The sequence below is a fragment of the Amblyomma americanum genome, chromosome 10, assembly GCF_052857255.1.
Source record: "Amblyomma americanum isolate KBUSLIRL-KWMA chromosome 10, ASM5285725v1, whole genome shotgun sequence".
Classification (NCBI taxonomy): Eukaryota; Metazoa; Arthropoda; class Arachnida; order Ixodida; family Ixodidae; genus Amblyomma; species Amblyomma americanum.
In genome coordinates, this window is record NC_135506.1 from 19,040,161 (window position 1) to 19,064,193 (window position 24,033).

Sequence of the window (24,033 nt, forward strand, 5' to 3'; positions counted from 1 at the left end):
ACGAAACCTCGGGCCTTAATCCACGCCACCGACCGCATGAACAACGCGTTTAAAAAACCCACGAAGTTTACCACTGCGCAATAAACAACGGCTGGGGATATACTTTCTAAATGGCTACTAGACATGCGACATGACAGGAAACCACCCCGCGGATAAAGACAACCGGTTTGCTGACAACGACGGTCTTCATGTGGCTATTGCATGTTAAGGATTGACGCAGCGGATGGACATGACAGGTTTCAGTGAGAGCTCATACTTGCCTCATGAAACGCGGTTGATTTTCAATGATTTCTTCAATTTACTGGACCTTGGTCTATGCCTTCGTCTCCCGCCTTTAATTACCGGCATGTGAACCAGCCCTGCGTTGACGTCTATGACTTGCTGTGGCTTTTAAAAAGTAATACTCATCCCGCATTAGCATCGGCAACGACCCTGCTTGAGACTAACTTGACCTGTGACGAAGCATTCGAACATCTACTACGCCAGTTCCCTTTTCTTAGTACCGAAAGGCGCATGGTGTGAGGTGCTGTGGACGACCTCGATCATCTTCTTTTACGAAAGGTAAGATCCTCGGAGTATGGCCGCAGTTATCGAAGGCCTTCAAGGCCAATAAAGCAGTGTTTCATTACCTGAGGGCTTTATGCAGGTGAGCGAGATTTCTATTGAGCCCCTTTCCCAGTGCAATGTCGCCAACCTGAACACGCTTCTGGGTGACCTACCTGCCTTTCTTCTCTCTCTCTTTCCCTCTGTTTGCAAGACAGTAGTTGCGGCTTCATCGCATATCGAAATTCCCTCCTCTGTACACTGCACCAGCGCAGTACTGGATTTATTACATTAAAAATGGCCACCTCATTATAAGGGTAAGAGAGGACGCACGGACTGCTCTCCCTGAAGCGACGCCTCCGGCATGCTGTTCCAGGGAGAGTTATGTGAGTTGTAGTGTGGTAATCTTCATCGATATAACCACTGACATGCGTCGCGTGCTGCCGCTCTCAAGGACGAAGAAGTTGTTCGCTGCCTTGCTCTTTCGCCACGCCTGACGCTTCGCTGCGAGTCTCCCCTGAGCGGCTGGAATCATCTGGGTTCACCGAATAAACACACCCCTACAATTGGTGCAGGTGCTGCTGGGTACGTTCCCGTCCACCCTGGAACTAAGAAGCCGCACGTTACCCTCTGCTTCCAGCATGCCGGATGACACTGCCACGACATCGTCGCCCCTCCCAACCACCGTGCTGTGTTCTGGAGCTCTACGGCAGCGTGATCCGTGCTTCTTCAGTGGCACAGCCGACCAGGACGTCGACGATTGGTTGGCGGCATATGAGCGCGTCAGTAGCTACAACAGATGGGACGACGCTATCAAGCTAAGCAATGTAATCTTTTATCTGACTGACGTGGCGAACCTCTGGTTTCGCAACCATGAGGCAGACCTGCCATCTTGGTCTGCATTTAAAAAGAATTTTGCAGAAGTGTTCGGCCGCCCTGCCGTTCGCAAGCTCCGGGCAGAACAACGCTTGCGTGAGCGCACTCAGCAAGTCGATGAGTCGTTCACTAGTTATATAGAGGACATCGTGGACCTATGCAAGCGTGTCGATCCGCTAATGACTGAAGCGGATAAGATCGAGAACATCATGAAAGGCATCTCTGACGACGCGTGCCAAATGCTCTGGGTAAAAAATCCTGCCACGGTGAGTGACGTGATCAAGCTTTGCCAGAGCTACGACGTGCTTCGTAAGAAGCGCGCTTCTACCCGGCGGTCCGGTGTTAGAGACGACGCCATCTCTACACTTGCGCTGGGCGGTTCTACCCCATCAGAGGACAGCCCTTTACTTCAGCAAATCAAAGCCTTCGTTCGAGACGAGGTCGCCCGCCAGCTATCGCTGGTCCCTCAGTTACAGGATAGTGGCCGCCTTGTTCCTGACATGGCTCCGTCTTTGGCCCCTACCATACGGCGTGCCGTTCAAGATCACATCGCTGACGTTCTTCCTCCCAGCTCCATGCTCCCGCCCAGCCCTGTGCTGCCGCCCAGCCCCGTGCCAGCGCAAGTAACGGCACCACTGACTTACGCCCAAGTTGCGGCCAGGCCGCTCATGCCATCAGCATCTCTTTCCTACCAGGCCGCTCCTTCCAACCTTCCTTCGCCTTTGCCTGGGTCTGCATTCCATGTCCCTATTCCAAGGGTACGCCAACGCCCTACGAACCCTTGGCGTACCGCGGACAACCGACCAATCTGCTACTCTTGCGGGCTGCCGGGCCATGTCGCACGCCTTTGCCGCCAACGCCTTCCACCTTCTCGACCTGAACTATGGAACTACTCCTACAATACAGACCAGCCCTCGCCGAGAAATCCGCCCAGTTCCGAATTTGTATCTCGTGACAATCAAACGTACACAGCTCGCCGATCACCTTCCCCTCGTCGCCGTTCCCCGTCCCCACTCCGACGTTCTACCGGCACCGTTGAGGGAAACTAACAGTCGCAGTTCCCGGGGCAAGAACTGCGCTTGGTTCGAACTCTTCAAGTCCTCGGTGTTCTCCCACTAACGTAATTCAAGTGTTTGTCGACGGCGTCGCAGTACTCGCTCTAGTCGACACGGGCGCTGCCGTATCAGTCATCAGTGAAGCTCTTTGCCGTCGTCTTCGTAAGGTGACCACCGCACTTTCCGACTTTTCGCTTCGCACCGCCTCATCACAGCGCATTCATCCCTCAGCGGCGTGCACGGCCCGTGTTCTCATCGAAGACGTCTTATACACCATCGAGTTTATTGTACTGTCTCGCTGCTCACACGACATCATCCTGGGCTACGATTTCCTTTCCACTCATCATGCCGTTATTGACTGCGCCCGCGCGGAAGTTTCCTTTTTACCTCTTTGTGATACCGTCTTGTGTGACGTCCCTACCCGGCCTGCAAAACTCCTCGTCGCCAGTGACACAGACATTCCTCCATTTTCTGCTGCCCTCGTTCCACTCTCCTGTGAAAGCGTTATTAGTTCGACTGTCTTCTTCACACCTTCCGACGCCGCTTCACGCCATCCCTGCCTCCTGCTTCCATTTGCGGTCCTCAAGATCGAAGATGGCCTTAGTGCAATGTACGTCTCAAATCCATTTTCGTGCCCATCCGTCCTGCTACGCGGCGAGTGTCTCGGTCGTATTGAAGAACTTGATCCCGCGCTTGTAAATACTCTTCCTGCAACGCCTACTTCATTAGACGTTAATGTGCTCAGCTCTTGCGATACAGCGACCGCTTCGACACCACCCGATGTTCTTCAACAAGCTATTGACGCAGATCTCCCACCCGCACAACGCGATCAACTCGCTGCTCTTCTACAGAACTTCACTTCTGCCTTCGACCTTCCTCACACTGCTCTGGGTCGCACGTCTGTCGTTACGCACGCAATCGACACTGGTACAAACGCACCTTTACGACAGCGTCCTTATCGCGTGTCGGCCTCTGAGCGCCAAGTCATTGCTGACAACGTGGACGACATGCTTCGCCGGGGCGTCATACAGCCATCTAACAGTCCATGGGCTTCTCCGGTTGTTTTGGTCACCAAGAAAGATGGTTCCATCCGGTTTTGCGTCGATTACCGTAGGCTTAACAAAATCACGCGCAAAGATGTCTATCCTTTGCCGCGAATCGACGACGCCTTGGACTGTTTACAGGGAGCCGAGTATTTCTCCTCTTTGGATTTGCGCTCCGGCTACTGGCAGGTACCGATGGCTGATAATGACCGCTCGAAAACTGCCTTTATAACACCGGATGGATTATACGAGTTCAACGTTATGCCCTTTGGCCTCTGCAATGCCCCGGCTACTTTCGAGCGCCTGATGGACACTGTTCTTCGTGGACTCAAGTGGCAGACCTGTCTTTGTTATCTGGACGACATCGTAGTTTTTTCTGCCGACTTTTCTTCTCACCTTCTCCGCCTAAAGGATGTCCTCACGTGTCTCGCCGGCGCTGGGCTTCAGTTGAATTTGAAGAAGTGCCACTTTGCCGCTCGAAAACTCACAATTTTAGGCCACGTAGTTTCTAAGGACGGCATTCTTCCCGACCCCACCAAACTTCGCGCAGTTGCAGAGTTCCCGAAGCCAACCTCCCTGAAGCAGCTTCGGAGCTTTATCGGCCTCTGCTCCTACTTTCGACGTTTCATCTTGAACTTCGCCTCTATCATCGCTCCTCTGACCCAGCTCCTTGCCGGCAGCTCCGACCTTTCCGCCTGGACTCCAGCCTGCGATAAAGCCTTTGACACTTTACGCCGCCTTTTGGTTTCGCCGCCCATTCTACGCCACTTTGATCCGGCTGCGCCTACGGAGATCCACACTGATGCCAGCGGTATTGGGCTTGGTGCCGTCCTTACCCAACGTAAGCCTGGTTACAGCGAGTATGTTGTGGCATACGCCAGCCGAACATTGACAAAGGCAGAATCTAATTATTCAGTCACAGAAAGGGAATGTTTGGCCATTATTTGGGCTATCGGAAAATTTCGTCCTTATGTGTATGGTCGACCGTTTTACGTTGTGACCGATCACCACGCTTTGTGCTGGCTTGCCTCTCTGAAAGACCCATCCGGTCGCCTTGCTCGCTGGGCTCTTCGTCTCCAGGAGTTTGACATTCATGTCATTTATCGATCAGGGCTGAAGCATACGGACGCGGATGCTCTTTCCCGCTCGCCATTGCCTAGAGATAATTCGTCTGACCACGTCTGTGCCTACGATATGTCGACTCTTACAACTATCGACATGGCTACCGAGCAGCGGAATGACCCCTGGATCAATGCACTTTTGAATTTTCTCTCAAGTCCTACTCCCGGTCATTCCTCCAAAGCGCTCGTCCGCCAAGCACACCACTTCTCCATTCGTGACGGTCTTCTCTATCGCCGCAATTATTTGCTTGATGGACGGAAGTGGCTTCTAGTCATCCCGCGTCATCTCCGCGCCGACATTTGTGCTGCGTACCATGGTGACCCACAATGTGCTCACGGTGGCGTATTGAAAACCTACACACGCCTACGTCTGCGATTTTACTGGCGTGGAATGTACCGCTTCGTAAGACATTTCGTGCGCGCTTGCGAATCTTGTCAACGCCGAAAAACTCCTCAGAAGTCCTCTGTTTCGTTGCAGCCGTTACCCTGCCCTGCTCGTCCGTTTGACCGCGTTGGCATAGATCTCTATGGCCCTCTTCCGACTACTCCTGCTGGAAACCGGTGGATTATTGTGGCAGTAGACCATCTGACTCGCTACACTGAAACATCACCGTTACCCTCTGCCTCTGCAAGAGACGTTGCTTTGTTCATTCTCAACAACTTGATTCTTCGCCACGGGACTCCGAAGGAACTGCTCAGTGACCGCGGACGCGTTTTCTTGTGCGACGCTCTCGAGGCCCTACTGAAAGAATGTCGCATCATTCATCGCACCGCTACTTCTTACCACCCTCAGACGAATGGCCTGACAGAACGCTTCAACCGTACTCTGAGTGACATGCTGGCCATGTACGTCAACGACGCTCATTCCAACTGGGACCACGTTCTTCCCTTCGTAACCTACGCGTACAACACTGCGATACAGACCACCACTGGATTCTCTCCCTTTTTTCTTCTTTACGGGCGCGAGCCAACCTGCACAATGGACGCGCTTTTTCCCTACCGCCCTGATGTTTCTGAATCGACGCCACTCTCGGACGCCGCCCAGTATGCAGAAGAATGCCGTCAGCTCGCTCGTTCGCTCACAAAGGAAAATCAATGGCAACAAAAACACCATCGTGACACTGGTGAGGCGCCTTCATATGCGCCCAACTCCCTGGTGTGGCTCTGGGTTCCTGCCACAACCGCCGGCCTGTCAAAGAAGCTTCTTGCTCGGTATCACGGTCCATACCGAGTGCTTCAAAAAACATCTCCTGTGAACTACGTAGTTGAGCCCGTTACGCCATCTGCGGACTTGCGTCGCCGTGGACGCGAAATAGTTCATGTGGACCGAATCAAGCCCTACTACGATCCGTCTGTCCTTTCGGCACCATGAGTCGCCAGGATGGCTCCTTCTCTGCCCGGGGGGCAACTGTAGTGTGGTAATCTTCATCGATATAACCACTGACATGCGTCGCGTGCTGCCGCTCTCAAGGACGAAGAAGTTGTTCGCTGCCTTGCTCTTTCGCCACGCCTGACGCTTCGCTGCGAGTCTCCCCTGAGCGGCTGGAATCATCTGGGTTCACCGAATAAACACACCCCTACAGAGTAAATAAGAATAAGTGCTCATGTTTGGCCCACGCCTGTGCCTGTTTCACGAAAGCGCCCTATCTACTGCGGCGACCAAGTGGTTTTTCAACATGTCCTCGCACACTATGACGCCAAGTAGCAAAATTTCGCTTTACTTTACAATTTCTTGGGTAGCAGAGAGGCTACAAGGGGAACGAGCAACAAACGAAATGCAGCTTGAACACTAACCTTGAGAAGGAGCAGAATATCTCTGAGGTCTGCCTTAAAAAGAAAAAAATCAAGGGGCGTGGTACGACAGTCCTCCATAGTACTGAAATTCCATTGGCGGCGTTAACGACGTCGTTATTTCCATGCGCGACGCGTGTCGTACAGCGGCGATAAGTCGTGCGATCGCGTATTGTTTCGCAGAAAAAAAAATGGGAGTCCTTCGCATCGCTTTTGTAACGGCGACAGCGATTGTGATAACAAATACGTCGTCATTTATAATAAACTACGCTGTGCATGGCCGCCATTTCTTCATTTGATCGAGATATAAAGCGCGTTCTGCCGCGCAGTGAGGAGGAGAGTTGTGAAGTTCATTGATGAGAATCCCAGAAGCACCCTTACTTGGGTATCTGGAAAATCGAATATCAAAGCAAGCGGCGTGCTAGGGTGCATGAGTTGTCGCTGAATCACCCTGCGAATGCATCTACTACATCACTGCTTTACCAACGACGATGTACCAGATGCATTCCCATTAGCGAAATGCGAAAAATTAGCTGCAGCAGCGGGTTTTTAAAAATGGCCCGCAGATTGCGCTTTTCTGCTTTTGTTGACATTTTCAGGCGGCCTTAGTCGCTGCCAGCTTATCCCCAATTTGCCATTTTTTCCTAGCTTCACGCACTTGTTTGTCGGCCTCAAAACACAGCCACAGTCAATGCAGCCGCAGGGGAATAGTGTAGTTTTATGCTTCTTTGACACCCCGCAAAAGCCAGGCCAGAACTTTACTTCACCCGCGCTCTTTCAATCTATATTATTAGTGCCTAGCTTTTGAACGATGTATCATGACAAATATAAGAGTTTTATTTTCAGCAGCTAAAAGAAACATGCCATATTCCCTTTGTTCCATCCTACTGCTGTGCCTCTGTATTAAAATCTTTTCTCACAATTCGTGAGGCCCATTCATGAGTGTAAGCTTCGGCAGGGGAACTCTTAATTCAACGGTCATCATGGAAGGTTTTGGATCAAAGATATTTCCAGAAAGAATCGCCGTAGAACGAGAAATATGCGGTAATAGTTATGTGAAAATAATCGCTGTTACGTAATAATAATGTAGTACTGTTATTAATTAGTTATAAAATATCTGTACTTAGGAATACATAACTTTATAATAAATATGCTTTAAGAGGCATCTTTCCAAGAGTATTCAAGCGTGACGGGGGGGGGGGGGGAAGAAAGTCTGGCGTGAGTATGAGACAAGGTAGTTTGCTGAGAAAATGAGTAGGGTAAGGCAGGCTAAGTGAGAGAAATACAGACTGGTTTATTTTTGTTGAAATCAGTAACGGCAGGATGGCGTCAGGTTAAGATGCTATCCGATATCGTACCATTCGGTTATTTGGCCACTCTATCCAAGGTATTCTTTGGGCGCCAATTTGATCCTTTTACAACAAGAAGAGAAAGAGAGAAACAGAAGGAGAGAAAGGCAGGAAGGTTAACCAGGCGATGCCCAGTAGGCTACCCTACACGTGGGGAGGGGAACACAGGAAAAAAAAAGGAAAGAGTGGCAACGTGAAAAACTCACAAGAAAGTGATATAATATCCTGCGACCGAACAAAGAAAACAAAATTCAGCAAAGCACTCTTTTTTTTGTGTCGTTTGATACCATGGTGGTGATGGTGGTGATAAAACTTTATTTGATGCACTGGGCCGGGTTTTAGAGGAGAGTGGAAGGTTTCACCGCTCCCTTGCATGGGTGGTAGTCGTCACTCCGGGACAATGGTGGTAGCCGCGGCCCGCGCTCTTTAGACCTGAGCCCTCCGGGACTCCAGGTCCAAGCACTCGGACAAGGTCGCCTCCCGGTCCCTCTCTTGTTGGCTGATTTACTCTCTTTATTTCCGGATTTTTCTGGCAGGCTCATACCATGTGATATGCGTCTGCCCACATATAAAAAAAAACTTACATTACCCAGAAAAAGTCTGGTCTATGTGAGAAGAAAATTATTGTGCAGGAGATTAACGAGTTTGCAGAAACCCCGGAAGTATTGAGTGAAGGAAAAAATGGTTCGCGGGAACCGGTACAGGAACCAGCAAGAAGGCGTTGCTGACCGGCATAAAAAGTCATAAATTTCTCTCAAAAAGAAATATTTACAACAGAAGAGGGTTCGCACGGGCTGGTTGGTACACGCTGACGGAGAAAAAATAAAAAGGCGATTTTTGAAGACAGGACAGGTGTGTGTCTTATTGTAGGTGCCATGTTTAAAAATCGTTGCTATTTCTTTCCCGCCAACTATTTCTACATTCACGTTCAATTTATAGCTTGATTGTGGCCAATTTATTCCTCCTTGAAAGGAAGTTTTTTCAACAGAAATATATATGAAGAAAACATAAGCCTCACTGCGTGTGTCTGAACTAGGTAGGGGAAGTTTGATGCAACAGAACCTTGGTTTGGGCTAGTTGGTTCGACGTTATTGTATACATAGCGCTAGAAAGAACAAGAGCCGGAATACACGGGACAGGTGTTAAGAGCCTCATTGTGCTTGCCAACGTTTCGACAAGAGGATTGGTCTTCGTCCTCTTGTCGAAATGCTGGCATGCACCCTGAGGCTATCTTCTCCCTTGTTCACTTTGAGCGTGAAGAGGCGATCTGCTTGACCTCTCTCTGCTGAATGAACCGCTGGTGTTTGCGCGCCATCCAAGCCAACCCCCATTTTCTGCAAGACATGTCCCTTTATGCATTGACATGGGCCAGCTTCACTCTCCCAATGAAGGTTTTACCAGTCTGTAGGTAACCGTGATCAAAAGCTCAAGCGAACGCACCGGACAGTTATGTGTTTAGAGTTAGCATATGAGCTTAGACATCTTATGCTTTTATCTTAATAAATGACTGCACCAAGGAAACACGTCCAAGTACCATAAGTTACCTCGGACAAGCAGTGCCCGCTTTGCTTTTGATTTCTGAACTCGCAGACTAGTGGGTAGGCAGGTGATGTGACAGCGAAACTGCCTGCACTCAGGTGTGTCAAAGCCTATAACAGTGCAATAGTGTTATTCCCAGGGGCAAGCGCCCCTCTTGCAAAAGACGCATTAGAAGCATCGCAAGACGTGACGCTGCAAACGATGCCGCTTGCAAAGTGTCCGTGTGAAAACGGGAATCATTACTATCACTAGGAAGACCACACACACTAAGAGGAGCACGTTCCCCATAGGGCGTGTCGGGAACGCTGAATGGCTATAGAAAGGAGTTGTGTCCCCATGAGGTTCCTAATGGAAAAGGCGACCATAAATGTCCACATCACAAAAGAGATATCGTGTGCCGAGAAGAACTAGTCAGCCCTTATCAGTGTACTAGATGATTCCTTCTCTTGCGGGGCACCTTAGAATGACAGATAATTCGGCGCTAAGAAGGAAGCCTTTAATCTTGTTTCAAGAAGTGTTATAGTTCCTTCAAATAGCTGCCGGCGATGCCCTGCTTCCTAGATAAAGGGTAGTATAGCAGGGAGTAAGTCAGCGGGAAACTGTGTGGGAGTCTTTCAAGAATCACAATGTCAAACCAGACGGCGTAAGAAAAAGAGAAGTGCCCACTGTCTGCTACAAGCGTCTCCTGCGAACGAGGAAATGTTGTCCATTGAGAATCGATGACCGATAGTCGATATCGAACGTGAACCGCTTTGTCACACAAAACGTGCTTCTCGAATCAGGCCCTGGGCCATATTGAGTGATTTTTGAGGTAATTTTTGATTTAAAAAACATCGTCAGGAATGTTAACGCAGTTACTGTTAGTGGCTATTTAATAATAAATTAAAAATAACAATAGAAGGCAAGGATATTGCTAACAGCGGCATCTTTTATCAAAACCTGGAACACCTGAGCTGCGGCTCGCGGGAATAAAAGGACAGGGAGATGACAAGGACACGGAAAGAAAGACCGGAGCGATAGTAGTAAAGAATACGGGTAGGGCGGCAATATACAGTAAGGCGCATATTATGTGTCGCGCTCAATATGACTTGTAACCCGTCAGAAATTAATATACAATGTTTCCTCTTTGTCTTAAAATAATGCGCCTGTAGCGCCACCTTGTAGCGGCCGTAGCGGCACGCGCAAAGAGGATGAAGAACCTGAAGCGCGAGCCGGAGAGAACAGTAGGGATTTTGGCCAGTCTTGGCCAATCCCCCTATGTGGGCATGTGCCATTGTATGAGGGTAACAACAACAACAAAAACCTTGACTAGGGCCGGACGCAGCCTCCGCCGCTCCGCTGCTGTCTCCTCGTCGGCAGCCCTCAATAAACGTGGCCGCGGTCGCCTTCCTGGGCGACCTCCACACGTCTTATTGCAGAGCACACAAATTGCAAGAACATTCACTTTGCTCTTTGCATCGACGAATAACTGCACTAATTGCCACGAACGCTTTGATCACACTGCTACAATAAGTGGGCTCTCACCATACGTGCCTTGAATCTCTCTTACTGAGCGTGCAAGGTGCCTTAATGTTATACCCTAATTGAAGGCACATTCGAAAAATAAACAGCATATTTTACAGCCACCATTGGAGGAAGACACTTTGTACGACAGATGCCTGTCAACCATTTCAAACTCGCTGTACATAGAGGTCACCTTGAGCAAGTCTCCACTCAAACGACTCAACATCTGTATATCAGCTGCTCATGCAAGTCGTCTTCAACAAGCCTTTTACTTTTAAATATATCCTCAAGGAAAGAAGAGTTTGATTGATGCCGTCAGTGCCAGTTCCCTCCGGTAGCAGTGGGCAGCTGAAGTTCTAGCTATTCGACAATCTTTCCTTTCGCCTCGACATTGGACTCTCCCTTCTAAACCTTTTAATCAGTTTTTGTTCATTGAAATATTTCGACGATAAGCCGTTTTTGGTGTCATATTTAAAGAAGCTTTGTTTGTTACATCCTTTTGTTCAAAGCCCCCGCAACGTGGCTTTGTCACTTTTGTTTGTAACGATAGATGCGAGCGAGTTTATCTTGAATGTTTGTAGCTGCTCGCAACTGCTTTTACATTCTTGGAGACTACGGTGGGTGCTTTCTGCGCGTTATCTTTAAAGTTTTTAGTCAGCTTTGTTTTAAATGCTGCCGGGAGCGGAGATGAATCTCTTAGGCGACCGATGAGCAGGCTTATTTCTGTCGCTACCACCGAGTTCTTCACAACTTTAGTGGAAGAAGTTTTGTTTTAGTTCACTGGGATTTAACGTCCCAAAGCGACTCAGGTTATGAGGGACACCGTAGTGAAGGGCTCCGGAAATTTAGACCACCTGGGGTTCTTTAACGTGCACTGACATCGCACAGTACGCGGGCCTCTAGAATTTCGCCTCCATCGAAATTCGACCGCCGCGGCCGGGATCGAACCCGCGTCTTTCGGGCCAGCAGCCAGGCGCCATAACCACTGAGCCACCGCTTTGGCTTAGTGGAAGAAGTGACCCCACAAAAGTGTTCGTTTTGCTGCCACGTCTGTCTGCTGCGTTGTGCAGTGTTGCCACCATCGCGCGAAAATATCATCGGCACCCTTTCTACTATTGTCCTGAGTGCGGCGACCGTCTCATCTCATTCCCTAATCGGTCCTCACAAGTTGAAGCCCTAAGAGGAAAAAAGAGAAAACCTTCGTTTCACTCTAACAATCATCGTTATCTAATAATTATAATTGACCTCACCGCCAACTGCATCTACATAAAGCACAAGTGATTTGCTTGTAAAATCGCAACGCGCGCTTTATTTGTGTTCACAGTACTTTAGCTGTAATTTAATGTCTATCGAGAGAAGCAGGTCACAATATCCGTGTCCCGTATTCTCAATCCGCGTTCGGTGCCTCCGTAAATGTTGTCGACGGCAATGTCAGAGTCCGAAAGGAAAATTAGCTGAGATGGGTTCCCGGGCTACAACGAGAAGGTGCTCGCGCTAAGGTTCATGAAGATGCCTGCACTCTCCTCGTTGAGAGCATCGCTAATTGCCGCACCTTAATCCGTGGACGTGTGCATTGAAAGAACCCCTATTAGCACTTCACGTGCTACCATCAAATCTCCAAGCTACTCGGTGGAAGGGGGCTCAGAATGTTTGGCGTCTTGAACAAGACGAAATTTTGGGATCGGGACAGGTCTCGATAATTACAGCGCGCACAGTCGACGCTGGCCTTCTTCGGTTTGCATTTTTTCCGGCAACATCTGTTTGACATGCGCAAGTGCACTGGGAGTCTATATTAGGGCACCGTAAAGGCGGCGTAAAACCGACGTATTCAAATTTTCCGCCTAAATTCCTTACCTCTTATGCAGTTAAATATCTAATTAATGTGCCTCGTAAAATAATGCAGCACTAGGATATCCTAAAAGGGTATCTCTGTCTGATTCCGGCGGCTGCGTTTTTATGCAGGCAAAACGCTATAGCGCCCGTGTGCCGTGCGATGTCAGTGCACGTTAAAGCTCCCCAGGTGGTCGAAATTATTCCGGAGCCCTCCACTACGGCACCTCTTCCTTTTTTCTTTCACTCTCTCCTTTATCCCTTCCCTTACGGCGCGGTTCAGGTATCCAGCGATATATGAGCCAGATACTGCGCCATTTCCTTTCCCCCGAATTCAATTATTATTATTATTATTATTATTATTATCATTATTATTATTATTATTATTATTATTATTATTATTATTATTATTATTATTTGATTCCAAGTGAGGTATAATGCAAAGTATAAAAAGATGAACAAGAAAAGTCGCCTCTTGATCAATTGCGCCTATGTTATAAACAAAAAGGCATGGTATTTTTTGAACGATACCACTATCCTCACTGCATGCGGTGGACGCAGCGAAAACAGATATAAATTTGGTGGTACATCGGCGGTACTGCGGATAATGGAATTGGAAATATACGTGCCTTTTCTGTTTCTGATTTTGCGTCCGAAATTGAGACGTAGCATTATATGATGTTGTATGCAGCGTTTGTTTCACATTTTGCCATGTACCCCTTTATGCGCGCAACTGTACCGCATGATATATGTAACCACTCCTGCTATAGCCCCTGGAATGGGGCTGCAGTATTTTCAAATAAATAAATAATGTTAATTCCAAGTCCAGCTAGTAACCCAGCTTCAGTTCAGCACAACAAAGGAATACCGGCTCACCAGTGTTATTTTCTCCTAGGCAGCCAAATAAAAATAAGCAAAGCGGCCATGGTTCAGTTAGCAAATACTACCACTTAGGATACGGCATCCGCAAATAACCTCACAGAGTGGTCAGGAGACATGTGAAGAAAAGGCCTTCAGGACGAAAATACAGCGTCATTTACTGAAAGTAATAGAAGAAAGCATGAGATTAACTCGAAAGCTGTACCTATTCGGACTGATGAGGCATAATGAATGCATAAAGAACATTAACTCATGGCGTGTTCACGAATCACGGTTCGTTTTATCAATGGGAACGACGCTGACGCCGGTAATAAATTAATGATACTCATACACAAAAACCCAATTATTGGTTATATGTAGCGCAGTCATACAAACTTGGATGTGCGGGAATGACAGTTTACCATAGCCTGATACAAGCTGAGGACACACTGTGTCCTTATGTTTTTGCCGCGATAACTCCGAATGGCTGCTAGCCTACTCTACAAAAAACTATTCGTTGTAACGAACTAGTTTCTTAAAGAACTAAGTTTATAATGAAAAACATAAAAATGACTATAACGTGTAAAATTATTTCTCGAAGACACATTTAAAAAATTCAAGCCGACCTGGTATGGTTAGCGAAATAGCGGCATAATCAAGCAATCCATCGGATATAGTCAGAGAGTCGCGGACTTAAGTTAAGAATTAAGAATTTTTACCGGCAGCAGAAGCAAACACTCACACAGGACTTTACACCAATTATTTCTCATCATCACCGCATAAAACAGCAGATTTCAAAAATCCCAAATATCTTTCAGCCAATCCGGAATCTTCCGTTAAGTAAGTAACCTTTTTTTTATCCGCCTTCTTAGTTTAGGAACAGAGTTAGTCACCTTAATAATAATAATAATACTTGGTTTTTTTGGGGGGGAAGGAAATGGCGCAGTATCTGTCTCATTTTATAGTTGGACACCTGAACCGCGCCGTAAGGGAAGGGATAAAGGAGGGAGTGAAAAAAGAAAGGAAGAGAGAGGTGCCGTAGTGGAGGGCTCCGGAATAATTTCGACCACCTGGGGATCTTTAACGTGCGCTGACATCGCACAGGACACGGGCGCCTTACCGCTTTAGAAATGGAATTTCCTAATCGCACACATGGCTCAGCTAGACGAACCCATTCATAGGCGGCAGTCTAAAAACGCTGGAGTTAAGCTTTAATTTAAAAACTTCGGAATAGTTAATGGCACCTTTTTTTTCCTCTATCCACTTCCCAGAAGGATCGTAAGACAACTTCGCCAAATTTTATGTAATTAGTGAAAAGCGTTCGTTGCCATCACTGCGTTTGAAAATCGTTTTGCTTGTTTTCAGCGGTCTTTGTTCTGCGCAGTCGGAATGCGGCCTAATAATTTTGTTTGCTAGGCGAGACGCAACCACAGCGCTCTGGAACAATTACGATCCGGGCCGAAATTTTTTTACGACTTTCTATAGAGTTGTCTGTGTTTAAAGTACCTGCGCTTGAAAGTTTGTCTCCATATTTAAATTGAATACTGCCAGGAGCAGTGCTCATTCTGATCTCCGCCAAGTGTTGAGCGGCACTTGCTGATATCTACGGTGCCGAAATTTTTTGTGTGTGTGTCTTCGAGGCCACAATGTTGCCCCAAAAACAATGTTGCGTTTTACCACGCAGCGTCCATCTCTACGAGAGGGCTGTCACCATCCCGTTAGAATATTAAATGTTAACAAACAAAGCACAGGATGAATTTATTCTAGTTCAAAATCTTCCATCCATGTCATTTCGATGCTTCTCTGCCAGAAACAGAGACGCGTATTAAACCCTTTCCTATGCCAAAAAAACAAAAGAATATTGCGAAAATGTTATAACAATGCCATATAGTCTTAAAACCAAGCTTCAATTCGTGCAATTCTTTTGATTTCGTAATACATAAATGAAGTCCCAGAAACAGAGTGCTAACTATTGTTGTATTCGGTTTCTTCGCAGAACACACCTTCGTCTCGAAGAATAACGAAAACTTCATGGCATTCTTTAATCAATCCGCATCTTGTTTTCATTTCTTGGGAGATACGAAGAAATTCTTTGAAGAGGTTTAGGAGAAAGATAATTAGGACCGCCATAATTAAATTACGGCAGGGCTTGCTCTACATTCGTTATCGTTAGAGTGGTATAAAACAAGGAAAGTAAACCGGACAAAAACAGTAAAGAGGTATTAGATTTCTTGATTCAGGAATATAATTAAGTAGAAACCAGAATAAGCCCTTCTCGATGCCTTGCGTTCGGCACTCATATCATAGTAGTGCAATCATCTGGCAGGGGTGAATCACACGTGGGTCGACCTAACGACACTGGTGTAGGCGTATGATGAAGATTCCTCGCGCGTGTTTTCGCGTTTCAGTGGTTAAAGTAACGGGCGGAGAAGTCCGCTTCATATTCCTTCTTCTCAATTTAGAAAGTCTAATCACGAGCATTCGTCTAGCGGCCGTTTTCTCAACCATACGCAGACGCGTCGTTTTGATGACTGCAATCCTCGCCCAAAGAAAATAAATCAACCGGCCTGCATCCCGAAATCGCCTTCTATCGACAAAGTGCCCTACCGTAGGCGTTGGCTTATTTCAGCGCCTAAGCACTTTCTTCTATATTTCTGAGCGTGGGCTGGCGGCTGAAGAACGGAATAAAATCTAGCTACAACCTACGCCTCAAAGAAAATTTGCTTAATGTGCTTCAGAATGGAAAGGGCGTGCAAGAAATGCAAGGAAACAAAACAGGAATGAAATATCTCTGATGGGAATGACGTCGGGTGCCCGCCTCCATCCTATTTTAATTCACTGTTTGCGTTCATGTCGTCCTGTTTATTTCCAGCTGCCTACATGCAGCGTGAAAGGGTTTTGACGCCTTTCTTTCACTCATAAGAAGTTGCTCCTCTGCTGTTAATAATGCTTGTTCATTTTATTGAATTTATCTTTCTATATAGTTTGGTTTATGGTTTATGAGGGTTTAACGTCCCAAAGCGACTCAGGCTATGAGGGACGCCGTAGTGAAGGGCTCCGGAAATTTCGACCACCTGGTGCACCGACATCGCATTACACGAGCCTCTAGAATTTCGCTTCCATCGAAATTCGTTCGCCTCGATCGAAACTGCCGGGGCCGGGATCGAACCCGCGTCTTTCGGGCCAGCAGCCGAGCGCATAACCACTGAGCCACCACGGCGGCTTTATGTTTCTGTATAGTCTTCCTAAGTGTATTTGTGGTGTTTATAACTTTTACTGTTCGTTACATTCTATACGGCGCAAGCACAGGAGCTATCAATGCTTCCGACTGCTTGATGGATCATCAGGGAAGCATTCGCCAAAGTGAAATAGACCTCCAATGGTAGCTCTTTCGAAAAAAGGGGGCTGTACGTACGTACGTACGTACGTATGTACGCATGTACATACGTACATATGCGTACATGCGTTCATATACTTACATATACGTACATCGCAGAGCACACGGGCGCCTTACCGTTTTTCCTCCATAAAAACGCAGCCGCCGCGGTCGGGTTCGAGTTCCCGGGTTCGAACCCGACCGCGGCGGCTGCGTTTTTATGGAGGAAAAACGGTAAGGCTCCCGTGTGCTGTGCGATGTCAGTGCACGTTAAAGATCCCCAGGTGGTCGAAATTATTCCGGAGCCCTCCACTACGGCACCTTTCTCTTCCTTTCTTCTTTCACTCCCTCCTTTATTCCTTCCCTTACGGCGCGGTTCAGGTGTCCAACGATATATGAGACAGGTAGTGCGCCATTTCCTTTCCCCAAAAAACCAATTATTATTATTATTATTACATATACGTACATACGCACATACGTACGTACGTACGACAGTACGAACATACGTCCGTCCTTTCATGTTTTTTGAGGTGTGACTATCGACGCATGTTTTGGTATGGACAATGCCATGCAGCAGAGGGGGCAGTCCGAAGAAACCTGCAGGTACGCTGTCCCCTCTTCGTTGCTGAGGAGGGAGGATTAGGAGCGAGAGTCAGGAGAAGAAGCCAGCACTCAGGTGTATCTTCGAGTTCCGAGTACCTTGCTGAATCGAGTCCTCTGTTGTATTTGCCGTTATATGAGAATTACCTGTTATCAGTGCGCTAGTGGCCATTACCTGCATTTGTCCGTTGCGTGTTCGCCTATTTGCCTGTTTTTCTGAAGCCGGATTTGTGGCATGCTGCGCGGTGTGTCAGGCGGCAGCTCAGTTAAACGTGAGAAGCTGCTCGCAAAGGGCAACCTGGATCGCAGCACAACCCAACCAACCGAAGTCCCGCCGATGGCGGATCGGCAGGCGCAAGACGAGGGGTTGTTTTGTTTATTACAGATCAACATTTATACCTGCAACTCAAAACGCTGGAAGCGCCATGCATGGGTGATAGTTACACGTTGCCTAATAGTAGATATATATGAACAATTAAAAAAACCAAGGCTATTTCTTAGCGGTAAGAACAAAAAAAAATAGCGCAGAAGAAAAGAATCGAAACCGTTTCGCTCGACGGTGAAGAATATAGCCTCCCAAGCCGTTTGCTTATTTAAACACAAAATATTGACGTAAAGCAAGCATGCTGATTACATGCAGAGCATGGTTTGGAAGCCAGAAATGAAGACAAACGCATGTGGTCTTTCATATGCAGAAACAAAACACTGAACCAAAACATTAGAGAAACTGTTGCGCATGTGGAAGGCCTACATCGAGGCAGGGTAAACTCAACTGTTGAAGCATGCACTGCTTTCTTTAAGATGACAAATGATGCAGCTGAACGGCGAAAAAAAAAAACGTTTACTTCAAAGGAGTCCCCCACCAAGCTCTTAGCATCGCAGGACAGGGTATCGAGATCTTGGAGGTGACGGCGAGAGACTTTTGACGAATGAACTGCCTTGAGCCCTCCTTGTCAAGCCATTTTTCTTCCCGTCATCGTCCGATTCCCAGCTCCCTTATCTGCACCCACTGAAGAGCACTTGGCTGACGTGAGAAAGCTTGCCCACCCACCGTACAGCATTTTCGCCTTGCTGCATGAATCGCTTTTTTTAACTTTTACTTTCCCGACCACGGTGGCTGCGCTTTTATGGAGGAAAAACGCTCAGGCGCCCGTGTGCTGTGCGATGTCAGTGCACGTTAAAGATCCCTAGGTGGTCGAAATTATCGCGGAGCCCTCCAATACGGCACCTCTTCTTCCTTTCTTCTTTCACTCCCTCCTTTATCCCTTCCCTTACGGCGCGATTCAGGTGTCCAACGATATACGAGACAGATACTGCGCCATTTCTTTTCGCCAAAAAACCAATTATTATTATTTTTATTAGAACTTTTACTTTCCTTTTTTACCGTTTATTTTTTGCATTCCTAGGACAGTAAAGCACTCCGCGCAACGTTACTCAGTTTAAAAGGAACCTTGGTATCTTGTTTTCTTTTTGTCGATTCGCATTAGCACACCGAAAAGCACTGAAAGACCTGCGAAGACCGCTACAAGGAATGTAAGACTATCTGCACTTCACGCGGTACAGGTCAATGTTACAATGGATTGAAAAAGAAAAAAATCTCCACAGGACAGTTTGGTGTCTATAATGCGAATGTTTGAGCGTGAACTTTGAGATGAAACCAAACATCTTTTTTTTTTAAGAAACGGGCCTCTGCGAAAAGCCAATTTCGCCGGTCGAGCGATCACAGCCGCGTCTCTCACGAAAGCATAAATGCGTTATGCCATTGCTGTCGCGACAATGTTTGGCGCGCTGCCGTGGCTATCGAACTAAGAGGATCTCACGCTATTAAGTATTTCCTCAGGGTAGCTCTGATTCAGCGTATGGTTATATTGCATACAGAGCTGTCACTTGCGGTTCAGATATAGTTTAAATATCTGCTTTAGCTACAGCAATTTTGTGCGCTTTAACTACAGTAGCCGAAGAAATTTCCTCGTTTCTCCCGGAGAAAACTTCTTCGTCACCTAATGCCAAATGTGACTTGCTTCCTACCGCTTGAGTTTCTTACGTTCAAGCAGTCTTGGATTGCTCAGAGCACGAGGCTCATTTGTTGGGAGCTTCGAAGATTTGACGGCAGGCGGATAAGTATTAGCAGCCCAATGGATTGCAGCGATATGGAGTGGTAGCTCTCCCTACTCCGTAATAATAATAATAATAATAATTGGTTTTTGATGACAGGAAATGGCGCAGTATCTGTCTCATATATCGTTGGACACCTGAACCGCGCCGTAAAGGAAGGGATAAAGGAGGGAGTGAAAGAAGAAAGGAAGAAGAGGTGCCGGAATGGAGGGCTCCGGAATAATTTCGATCACCTGGGGATCTTTAACGTGCACTGACATCGCACAGCACACGGGCGCGTTAGCGTTTTTCCTCCATAAAAACGCAGCCGCCGTGGTCGGGTTCGAACCCAGGAACTCCGGATCAGTAGTCGAGTACTCCGTAAGGGCTGCCACCGATTCAGTTGGCGAAACTGGTATGAGCTGCAGCATATCCTGCTTCGAGTCCGCTTTCCTGCACTGAGGCGCCGCACCGACTGGCCACGCGCCTTCCGCACCTATTGCTCCTGACGATGATGTAACATCACCCAATGGTGACGGCACACAGGTGTGCGCTGCAGATTAGAGTCACTAGCTTCCGCCAAGAGACCACTCATAAACCGTGAAATATGCACATAGGGCTCGCTGTAAAATGAGTACTCCTCATTTTCTTGAAATTCTCGCGCAGATGCAAGAAGATGAATGCGCCTGCCTTTGGCAAAAAGTAACACAAGTATCGGTAAATGCTCATAACCTGCTCTAAGTTCTTTTGACGCTACGCTGCTTACTCCAGTGTCGCGGGTTGTTTTCGATGCAGAACACAAAACAGAAGAACGGCGGTGGTATGTGCGACGTTAGCGCATGTTACAGAACCCCATGCGGCATAAATTGTTCCGGAGCCCTTCTTCACGGTGTGCCTGATGTTTCATACAACATTTCGCGACGTTAAACCCCGCAATTTACAGCAATAAAGTTCCCAGCGTTCATTCCATATATGAGAGAACAATATGAAAACCTGTTTAGAAATCATGCACGTATAAGAACACCTGACCATCTACCCCGTAAAACTGTCGGTATGCATTGTTCTTCCAGCCTTTTATTAACCGGCTTGGTGCTAAAGGATTTTGCGGTTTTGAATTTCATTCGATCGGTGCATGAAGTGTTAGGAATGAGAGGATAAAACGAACGCTTTCACCTAACATCTCGCGCTCTCTTTTGGTTCTCTATAGTGCTGAATATTGCATTTTGAAGGCTTATATAAGATGATATGTTGCTTTTATTAATTTAACTTTCCAAAGAGGTTGAGCATAACCAGCTGCTATGGCTTTATTCTGTTTTATGGCCGTTGCCAGTCAGCGCTCTGCCCTTCGTTTGTGCAGTTGCTCTGTTTAGATCGACTGTTGGTTTTTGTTGTGGTATACAATGGAGAATGTCTAGGCAATGCAGCAGTGTACGCACTGCACTTCGTTTGGGCAGTGGCTCTGCTTAGATTGACAGTCTGTTTTGTAGCGATAGCTACATTACGGTAGCATTTCGAGCCGTCAGCGTGGCGGCACCGCCGCCCTGTGGCTGCACCGCCACGCTGTGACGTGGTTGGTCCCGTGGTGCGGAGCAGCTGCCGGCGGCTCGGCGCCGTGGCTGCTCACGTGGTTGGCAACGTGACCAGCCACGTGATGCGGAGCAGCTGCTGCTGCCGGAGGCGCGACGCGCCGGCGAAACCGAGCTGCCACAGCTGTGCGCATGCGCCGTGTCAACTGGTACGAAGATGAAGAAGGAACGCCCAGCGAAACGAAGCGCCGAAAGATTCACTTTGCAATTCAATTGAGCAAGTTCCACTCGACCAGCTATAGCTATCGCGTCACTCCAGGTTTAGCCAGAGCTAAACCACCGCCAATTTTTTGTTGTGGTATACAATTTAGAATTTCTAGGGAAAGCAGCATTTTCGGGCTCCGCTCAGATATTGACGCACTTGCTCAAAGAGTCCAGCCAGCAGCTTCTACTTCTGCCCAGCATATAGAGAAAGAGTTACGGACAGCCAAAGAGAAGGCTAAAATTCACAGGGATACCTAATTGCCCTATGTGTTGGCAATGCCACAGTATTAGAAGCTGCCGGTTCTTTTACCAATAGTGGTGTCCCATCTGGTCTGGCGACTTCATTTTCCTCCAGCCAATGGGAATTACACGGTGTGGTGACGTCACTGTCTTCACGCCAAAGGGTGAATTTTATGACTGGCGACACATTTTTCTCCCTCATGAGGCGTATTGAACGAGGACGAACGTTCCTGCCTCTGAAAGCTGCAACGCATTTAATTTTCCCTTGTGGGTACAGTCCTTTAGCTTTTCTTGTCAATTCGTTTTTTCTCGAGGAGATTAAACACGCAGGTCGTCACGGTAAACACGTAAACGGTCAAGGCACGAGACATGATTGTTTTACCTGAGGCAATACAGAAATTTAAGTTAGTCGCCTATGCACCATTAAAAAAATAAGAGCACAAATTGGCGAAGTAAAAAAGAAAGAACAGACAGTACAATATCTGAGTAGAATATGAGCGAGTAATAAAAAAAAAAACGAAGGTAAGTAGTTGTAAATATTTTAGGAAACATTGCACACACTTTTCAAGAGACATCTGCGGGGAAACGCCTGCTTAAAATGCAGAAAAGATCTGTACTTACTGCTATGGGTGTAAGCCATTTCTTGATCAAACTAATTTGTTTACGCATCCTAACCAGTTCGCAAGGGATGTTTCGAAGAACAAGCACATCTCTAAGAACAAGCACTCGTGCGTGAGTGACACGCCAGTTGTCCTGCCTGTAAGAGAGGGGGCATAAGGAAACGCACGTTACTGATTTCAACAGTTTTATTTTAGTGTACACATGGTTCGAAGATACGTACATATTCTGCGCTTTGTGAATATACGCTCAGTGTCTTCAGTACTTGTGGTATGTGGTCTTTTTTTCGTCCTCCGTTTTTTGCACTGTTTTTGCGGTGATTATTTGACCTACCAAGTCAACTAATATTTTCGCCGCTACATTCAGCACCGACAACATCCTTCGTTAGAAGCTTTGTTTGTTGCCCTCGTCATTGTAGCAGAACAGCGATCATGCCACGCACAGTGTTGTTGTATTGCATGTTTCCCTCACTGGGAGGGTATCGAGCTTACAAAACTCGGCTATGTATTTATGGTGATTGTCTTCTCGTTTAATGCGATGAAACACTGAGCCTCCTTCCATTTAGAAAAACCTGAAACCGTGCTATATTTGAAGCCGCTTCCGGAGATGAAATTACGTTTGAGGTCTTTTAGATTCTCTTTTTGTGCGAAACAGTTCTTTTAAGCAATTAGAGTGCACCACGCTACCGGAAGCTTCATTACCATAGACACCACCATTACACAGTGACTGAGACGCACGAGGAACCTTACGGAATGGAGGGGAGCATCGCTAACGTCTCTTGTGGGCAAGCCACCGAAACGGGTGGATAATTTGGGACCAACGATGGGCCCATGATAATGGCGCCCTCGCTAATGAAACTCGTTGACGTTGTTTCTGCGTTGTGCAACTAGCACCGCCATGCTACCGATATATTCTTCCTGGTGTGGCAAACTTCTGGAAGTGGCGTAGTCTCGATTACTTGCAAGGATCACTGCTGCGCTGAACCAAACCCACCGGCATCGTTTTGAAGCGTGGCTAGAAAATGCGGTAACACTAACGAGGCTCTGCTCGAAACAAAATTAGTGATGGTGGTTCGAGCGATACTTTTCATGATGGCTTTTTTTGCGTTGGGATATAAACGTGTGGGTTGGTTCTTCCGGGATTCCTTTATAACGCCCCCCCCCCCCCCCCCCCCCCATGCTTAGGCAGGTCTTGTACAGCTTGCAGAAGGCAGCACAGGATTTCTAATATAAGCGTGGATGATATTGCGATAGCGGCTGCGTAACAGACTCTAACCATTCCATCCAACCTTAAGAGAGACCAACGAACACTCGCAAGTATTTACTGAAAAAGCCACACCCTCTCTGCGATGCCAGTACAGGGCGTTGCACAAACTTTTAGCAGTTCCTAGAGAACCATGACGACGCATGCGCAGTTTCCTGCTTTAACTATTGAAGGTAAAAGTTTACGTCCTTTCTTTAAATAGCAGACTTTGTGGGCTGTTTCAAAGAAACACGCAAAGTTGGTACGGCTACAAATAAAATGACGGATAATGTTTGTCTGGCCGTTGAATCAGATGGGCATAGGATACCCCTAGGCGTAACTCGAGACAGCGTAATACGTGTGTCCATGTCCGCACCACACACAACTGTACAAACAAACCTCACTGATAGAGAGCCCGAGAGCCTTAACAAGACACGGGGAATTACCGAGAAAGACCTGCCGTAACTCCAGGGTGCAGTCTACCCGCTCGTGAACTGCGCAGCAGAGCCAAAGGAAAGTGAAGGACCAAAGCGCGCACAGATATAAACGGGGCCGCGTTAACGTA